Source organism: Halyomorpha halys, unplaced genomic scaffold, assembly GCF_000696795.3.
Source record: "Halyomorpha halys isolate HHAL.00 unplaced genomic scaffold, Hhal_1.1 Scaffold441.1, whole genome shotgun sequence".
Taxonomy (NCBI): Eukaryota; Metazoa; Arthropoda; class Insecta; order Hemiptera; family Pentatomidae; genus Halyomorpha; species Halyomorpha halys.
Window position 1 is genome coordinate 503,350 of NW_027106497.1, and position 9,065 is coordinate 512,414.

General features: G+C 33.1%; 1 pseudogene; it reads right to left on the reverse strand.

The window, feature by feature from the left end:
• Window positions 1–3,218: 3,218 nt before the first annotated feature.
• The window catches only part of LOC106682796 (oxysterol-binding protein-related protein 9 pseudogene), a 41,808-nt pseudogene continuing 35,961 nt past the window's right edge, over window positions 3,219–9,065 (reverse strand).

The following is a 9,065-nucleotide window of genomic DNA, read 5'->3' on the forward strand; positions in this document are numbered from 1 at the left end:
ATATATATATATATATAGTTGACCGTAAAAATTTAAATATAAGATGGTCAGGGTTGCGGTTAAAAATTACTATATGTTAATAATAATATTAATTGTTATTTTTATAATTGATTGAAAAATTGTGTATTGCAACTATTGCTCAAAAAATATTTGAAGCGAAAGAAATTCACAGATTAATCACCCTGTCCATACAAGAGAGCTCTATTGTTAATTTTCTTTCTGTTATGCATGTAACTTGATAAAGGATTGTTTTTAGATATTACCAGTAATTGCCTAAGGGCACAATCTCTCTAAAATTTAACGCAGTAGGATTTCAATTTGGTTATCAAGAGGACTAAATTAACTTTTAGAATGTAAATTGATTAATATTAATCGAATGGAGTAGTTTAACTAAATCGGCCTCTCACTTTTTCTACATCGTGATCTTGTAAATTCTTTTTTATGTTTAGGTCTAAAACTAAAACTTTTAAATATTTGTGATACAACATTTATTATTATTCTTATTTATTTAATAATACATTAAGATATTTTCTGGTTTCTTCTTTTATACTATTTGTTTTAATTATTTTTCTATTAATTTGCATTTAATTTATTTATTGTTTTGTTGCCACCAATTAGTTATCCTTTTAAAATCCAATGATCATGTTTTGTTTTTTTATTACAAGTTGTAAGTTTCATTGTTATTTTTTAGTTTAGAAAGCTTGTAATATTTTGTTTTTAATTGTTAGGTTCATTACCTGTTTTAAAGATTTATATTTACAAAACATACCACCTAGGAGATTATGATAAGATACAATAAGAAATGTTGGTTAACCAAAGACAACTAAAGATGAAAGCAATTGTAACTGGTAGGTAGTTTGGGAGTTAATCTTTAAGCCGGGAGGTAGGTAGTAAAAAATAGAATAAGATTTTCCAATTAGCTCAGTGAGAAAAACGACTTATCACACGGTAATGATTTTTTTTTCTCATACATTAATTTAAGATTTATCTGTAACCATCTCCTAAACTTTATCAGCTTCAATAGGTTGCAATAGTAAATATTGGTGGACGATTCACTATAACTAAATATAACTGAATGGCTAACAGTTATAAATAGGACTAACCAAAAACTGGAAAAATCCCTACAGAAAACTGAGGAAGAATATGAATAATGAGAGCATTACTTCTGGTAATATGTAAGATCCCGAATTATGTAATTCTTAATCGAATGAAACCTTTGTATGGAAAAACACTAGGCAAGTACCAAGCAGGCATTTAGTGGGTTAACAGTGAATCCAGATAGTGGTGATAAGATGGGATGTGGATCAAAATGTGCATGCCTTATTCATTGGATTCAAAGCTAGAATTTACTGATAGGAGTCCCTTTGGAAAATCATGAGGGAACTGGTAATCCCAAGGAAGCTTACGATTGAAAATCAGCTTATGCAATGTTAAGAACTGGTTCAGGGAGAGGAGACTGCCTTTATCTGATGCTATTCAACCTCAGATAGGAGAGGAAAAGGGAATGCTTCAGACTATTGGTGCAGTGCAATTAGGAATGATGCACAAATACCAGCCATATACGGATGTGGTAACAGTGCTGTGCAATTATGCAGAAAATATCCAGATAGTGGCTATATACAAAACTAAGAGTAAAACAAAACTTTGATAAAGTACACACAAAGGAGAATAGATGAAGTCCAATCTTTTTACTCCAACAGAACTTCTCTTCTTAACTACTAAAAGGATTAGTAGTAGGAGCTAGACCAAAAGGGAGACAAGAACGCAGATGTGAGGTCAGGATTTCTTGTAATTAACTGTAAAGTCATAGTCCAATATTGATTTGGATATTTTGTTTTGTAAAGAAATTAATCTACTCTTTCCTCTTTAGTGGCTTAAATAACTAGGTGGTAAATTACATAGCACTTACCTTATTAAACAAAGAAATACTCATTCTCAATCACAGAAGGTGTGTAAATAGAGAATACTTCCTCCCATTCAGTAATAAATTTTCATATTGTTGATTCATTGACAAAAGGAAAATGTTCAGACCTTGTCTTACGTTCATTGGATGTGTAGATTTGGGTATAAGGAACATGAAATGATGTACATGTCATTAGGGAATAAAGGTATCATTAAATTAAATCGGTTACTGAAACAATATTTTTGTATTAGTTACATAATATTGTATTAAACATAGTATCTTTGTACAATGTATTCTAATTACAGTGTCATTTAAATGATCAAAGAAGCTGTTTATTCTAAAATGAAGGTAGTGTTTTGAAATTTCATTTAATTACCAGTCATTAACAAATATTAGGTTTTTGATAATACTATGAGAAGAAAAATAACACTGTTTCCTTAAAATGGTTTTGCAAACTAAAGGGCTTAGAAAGTACAATATTAAATATTGTGTATCTAAAAATAACTGTTAAATTATAAATTCAAACCAGTTCCCTATAAGTATTAAGAACTAAACTGCTAAGTGTGGAGGATAGATATATCAGGAGTGTTAAGAGTGGGAGATTTCATAGGCTTAAAAATTTATAGGCCGTTTGAAAATCACAGCATTAGTAATATGTAAAGCCAACCCTGGTGTGGAGGACCAAAACTAAAATACAACAAAATTTGCATCAACAAACAAATGTGGCAAGGTCACTACTATAAATCTGACCTTTACTAAACTTAGTACAAAGACAGTTTAATTTGTGTAAATGAAAGTTCTTTGGGGAAAATAATCTAGAGTAGTTTTTAAGTTCAGGAGGAGAGTAGACACTAATTTATTGAAGTTTTGTTGTTATGCTGCTTCTGGATGCCAGGTTAGCGGCTGGAATCTGTAGGGAATGAAAGGGAGCTTGGAGGTGCTCAGTGTAACATGCCTGAAACCGCTAACCTTCATTTAGAAAAACCTGACTTATTTTTAAAGGTTTTAATTTAGAAACATGAGTTATTCTGAGAATGATAAAGATGAAAAGCAAAGCCAATAACTTTTCATAGTATAAGGAGTGTAAGTACTAATAAGCACACGGCAAGTGGGATGGAAATAAAATTCAAAACTCTATTATTGGATCAGATAACTTTTCCTTTAAAACTAATTTAGAAATATTTCGTATGAAGATAGCTCTGTTATAATATTATTTTGTTTTTTCTCTTTTACTATATTTATTTTTGAGAACTATATACACAACATAAAACATGAAGTTATAATTTCAAAGGGTTGTAAGCAACTTATTAAAAAATAACTTTATAGAAACAATATATATCAATTTAATAACTTTATACAAATATATATCTGTATATTTACACAGTAATCCATAGTATGAAGTGTGCATAAATTACTTAAACCAATTTACAAAAGAAGAAAATAAAATAAATAAAAAAAAAATGTAGCTTCTAGCTATAATTCTTTCTACCTATTAGTATAAGAATCGAGTCTCTTTGAAAGAGGACTTACATAAACCCAACCATCATCCCCATCCCTCTGGAACAGCTTGGTTTCCCACTCCAGCCCATTATCTTTACGTTGTTGCGCCTCCTGCCTCTGCTTCTGCTCGAGATTGTACTTAGCGTCCGAAGCGTGCGAGACGTTGTTCAATCTAAGACCAGCAGTAACTTCTTTCCATAGTTTTCTCGATTCATTTTCGTTTTGAAATTCAATAGGACGGACATTTTTCTTTATTATCGATAGGCTGTTGACGTTAGCAAACTGATCTGCTCTTCCATCTGCCCACTTAGAGTGCATCACACCATTCCACTCACCGGTTATGGTTAAAAATGATTTTTTCTCATTAGGTGCGTATACCTCACCGAGTATTCGATGTTTCTTGCCACCATAAAACGGCTTCGTTAAAAACTCGATTGTAGCTTTGTAACCTGTTTTTTCACAAGTGATTGTAACCGATCCACCAAGTTCGATCCAGGGGACGGTCAGAATAGACCTACCATAACCGTTTGGAAACGTTACGACATACTGCTCATCATATTTAATGACATTTATCACGCCACATCCTACGTTGTGAACACCTATTGATAAACCTAAGAATTTCGATTTTGTCCAAACGTGCGCATTAAAACTTATTTGTTTCTCATAGTGCTCTGCGTAAAACGCTGAAATTGGTGGGTGATGGGATACTTGCTCAGCCACAAAGGTTAGCTGTGAGGGATTGCACCATGGAACAGGTCCATCCTTCACAGGTTCGCTTTCGCCACTGTCAATTTCGATACCTGGTATGTCCCAAAAACACTGAAATACTTCTCCTAAAATTGGATTGTAGGGTTTCTTGGCCACGGAACTCTTTCTCCCGGCATGGTAAGAACAGAGATACCATTGAACAACTTGTACCATTCTCTCTTTTTCAGTTGGTAAATCAGAAATCCTAACAAACATATCAGGATGTGCGAAATAATCAGCATACATTTCCAATAAGGAACGTCGCTCAAGAATAAATGTAGGTAAAGCTACTTTTGTTAAATCCATGCCAATTTTGACTTGAGAAAGTAGGTGGCTTACTACTGAACCTTGGCTTTCCATTGAAATGTTCGTTTCTTCTGGATCTTCATATAAAGCATCGTAATCCAAACTTCCATCAGATTTTACGTAGGTAGGAGGGGAATTGGGATTTAACACAGAAACCCCATCTGCATCTCCCTCATCATCATGTTCATTATCAGCAGCATCAAAACTCGCGTTCATATTTTGGGAGAATGAGTGTTTCATAACTGCAGGGCTAGGGGGATCACTGCTGTCATGAGCATCGTAAAAATCTTCTTCCTCAGAAGTGGAATATGAAGTTTCTGGTACACCTATCGAACCAGGCGGGAGCGTATAAGTAGGATCCGATACGACCATAGAAGTAGAAGCAAGCGGTGAGCCGTGGTCGAGCTGATTGGGTGAGGAGTCTATTTTGTCCATCGGCTGGTAGGTACCATTCACAGGGTAAGCAGTATTCTTAGCAATTTGAAGTAGAACGATAGTGTGCTTCACTTGCTCTAATAAATTATTCGTATGCGTAATTATATTTTCACACTTTGTCTTTTCCTCTGCATCTAAATCAGTTTCCATTTTCAACTCTATAGTTTTTATTTGATTTATTAGGATTTGTAAGTATCCATCAGATTCGGCTAATTTTTTATCGAAATCTTGCATCGTTACAGAAGGCCTCATTGAATCTAAACGCAAAGAACTAGGATTCTTGTAACCGTAGGCATGTCGCATTATTGTATCCTCGAGACAGCGTATCCATTTCTCCCGCTCGTCACCATCTCTCGCCTGGAAGTGAAATGTCTTGGAGTCGACGGTGATGGTGAATGTGCTGTCATCTCCATCGTCTATACCAATGACAGCCCCTTTCAGCCTGACACACCCACGCCTTACACCTCGCATCATCTTCTCTCGCGACGTATAGTAGGACAGGAGCCCAGCATTGTCGTCCAGGACAAACCATCGGTACTGCCATCCTTTCATAAGATTAGTCCACTTGCTTAGGGAGCCCTCCATAACGGCCATCTTACAAATAGTCCTTTGTTCATTTAGTCACTAAATCATTATAAAAAAAAAATCACATTACAACATAGTTAAGGATTCATTGTCTCGTTTCCATTAAAGCTATTCATAAATTTACAATTGGATAATTGAAGATATCCTTCTGAGAACCAAAAGCCACATAAGAATCCTCAGATGACTCTTGGCCGTCTCTCGGACACAGCATCAGCTCATAAAGGGAGGGAAGCCAGTCTCCAGTTGAAGAGCCGTCCTAAAAAAAATGTTTTTGTTTTAATAAGTTCAATAAACCAATCAAGAATAAGTGTTATTAGACCATTGAGTAAAAATCATATAGTTAAAAATATTGAAAACAAAGCCGTTAAAACATATATGCAAACTTGTTATTTATTTTTCACAAATATATTTATATATTTATTTAATTTATTTAAATATAAATATATATTTATTTTTCAATTTATTCACTTCAACAATTCTCAATAAGCGTCACACTCAATGTACTGACCTATATTGAAAGGCTTTGTAAGAAGTGACAAAAATGTAAAAAATTAAAAGGAATATAGAGAAAAATCATGAAACTGGCATTTTATATTCCATAATCACTTTTTAAAAACGTATCCGTACTTCTTTCTAAGTTAAAAATTTTCAAAAATTTCATTTCTAAAAGTTTCCTATTACTTCGATATGAACATATGAAGTATTTTATCATTTACTAGAGGGCCCAGCAAAGTTTCGTTATTGCTATATTTCAGAATGTATAAAGACTAAATGAACACTACTGAAACTTTTATATGAATTAATACATAGATGAAGGCGGTAACTATAGTTACAGCTAACTTCGAATATTCGAATAATGAACAATGCAGACTAACTGGCCTATCAATGAGCGGTTCAACATTTTTCAGGAATGAAACAAAGTTGATATTCATTTTTAGTACCTCAAGAAACCCTTGAATACAAATTTTCCACAAAATTGGAAAATACAATTTTTTGGTCCAAATTTTTCGCCTTACATAACCTTCTGATTACTTTTAATAATAAAAATAAAATATGAATACATGTTATGATTTTATGAACAATGGTCATCGGGAAAAAAATCCTTTAAATAAATTGAGATGAAAAATGTCTAATTTTTAATTTTATTAAAAATGTTGTTTAAGGGTTTCTGACAACACTAAAAACGGACATGATTTGTTTTTTTCTAAAAACCAACTTTACTGAAATCTTTATGTTTTTAATTTTAGTGAATATAAAATAATTTAGTAGAATCAGTAATATTTTATTGGCATCTACTTACCATAAAAAATGCATAAAGTTTGAGCTACGAGCAAATAGAGCTTAATTTTTTTCTCGATAAAATCTTGCCAACCTATATTCTTCCCGGGAAAATCCTGAACATTTAGCAAAAAGGTCCACAGCTGGATGACGGTGCGGTAGTGAATAAATTATGAACAAACAAAAATTAATTTTTATGTATTAGATTTTAATTAAATAAAATCACGCCAAAGCATATTCTGCTACTTTACTGGAAAAATTGAAGAACAAACAACAAAAATATTTAAAAACAATTAAGATAATATAAAAAGTAGATTATTTATATGTAGGTATACAAATGTATTTTCTTTTTCAAGAGAATGCTTCGCATCAAGACTTTTGTTCTAGAGAATGAAAGAAGTTGAATGGATCGGCTCAAGACCTACTTCCTAATGGCAGCAGCGATTCTTCAACCCCCAGAGCAACAAGTAGTTGAAGCTACGTATTTATTCAGCAAGTTGCTATTCAATTGGTTAGGCGGCATTACGTTCATTATTTAAGTTAGAACTGAACTTTAAACGTCTAGTGCTCTCTATTTATATAAAAATAAAGCAATACGAAAGTTAGCAAATCACAGTAAGTAGACAGCAACTGCTTATCGGAGGATTAAAAAACACTTCCTGGAAGCGTTCTCAAAGTACGGGTAGTGATGAATGATACAGGATGGTGCGGGTCGGGAGAAGGAAATGACAATAGGGGTCCTTACAGTTAATCATCTGTGATCTGACACATGAACAATAAATTGAAAAACATTTCTATTTGAAGACTAACTGCAACTTGCATGTTATCAACCGATAAAATCTTGTACAAGTGCCGTTTCGTCAACTCAATATATTCCCTAAGAATTACATTCTTATATACAACCAATTAATTTTCAAAGGGGAGGTGTCCAGGGGATAAGGTCAAGGTCATGTCTGTTTTTCTATTATATTGTAAGACGGTTGGTCCTTCCATAATATATATGCATGATAATAGAGCAAACATTTAATTTACGAGTATTAAATTTCTAAGAGTATTAAATGGGCCGCCCATAGCTCAGTGGTTAAGACACAGTCTTTTACCAATTTGATGTCTATTGGCGGTGCCGGTTCGAATCTGGCCTGGGGCCGTTGACTTTTTTCATTGAGTGGCGGACCCACAATATGAAGAACTTTGACCCCCAACCATGGTTAGGCAGTATAGTAGGAGTCTTGGCCGAAAAAGAAATTTAAAAAAAAAAATTCTACAACAATATTCTTTTTCGTTTCTGTTACTAGATATGTTCCAAAGACCACTCCTGTCTCAAAAACAGTCAAAAGCACACGCCAGCATTACATGTTCCGACGATTTCGGTACCAACAATCAATATCTTCCAACCCCAGTACAAATGACAAGTTCAGAACCGTTTCTTGCGGTAAAAAAATCACCGGGGTTACTGAGGTTTTTTTTTACTACTCTGAACTGTATCGTTTTAAGATGTGCAGTAATTTAATCTTGAACTACTTGCTACTTAGCTCAAAACTTATCGTTGGAACAAACCTATACGGTAATTATCTGAAGATACGCAGATTTCACTTCCAAAAATCATAATACTGAAAACAAATAATGTTAAACTGCAAATATTAATACCTAATTTGTGGCTTAGTACTTTCACTTTTCATGTAATGGACACGCAGGAATACCTTTAATGATCGTTTAAAAAATTGATGAAGTGAAGGGTGAATAGTTTTGAGTGAAAAAATTGAAAACATGCCTTCCGGGAGGTGAAGAATAATTATTTTTTTAATGAAAAACGTCTGAATATAGTTTTTATTTTATTCATATTTACTGAATGCAATAAACATTGAGGCATACTTTTTAATGGAATCCTCATTTAATAACTGACTAAATGAGTTAGTGAACTGAAACAATCAATTGTAGATCGAATACGAATTTTTAAAGTGCCTTGCCTAAGAGGTCGGACATGGTAAGGGAGTGAAAAAGGATCTTTTTAATTTATTTGATATATATAAATCTTTTGTCACGCTTTATTTATACTTTTCAGGTTTTTTTTTTTTTTTTTTTTTTTTTAAATATTATCAAGGTTTACCACACAGAACAGTTTCTGTGTCACTTGCCAATAGCTAACTAATAACTAATAGAAGCGGCAACGATTATTACTTAATACTCTGGACTGGAAAACAAGACCAAGGCCATGTTTTCCATATTTATTTCAAAGCACACTGAACTGGGCTAAGTGAAAAGTAACTTCACACAGCCAACTTTTTTTAAATTTATTTATTTTCTCTATTTA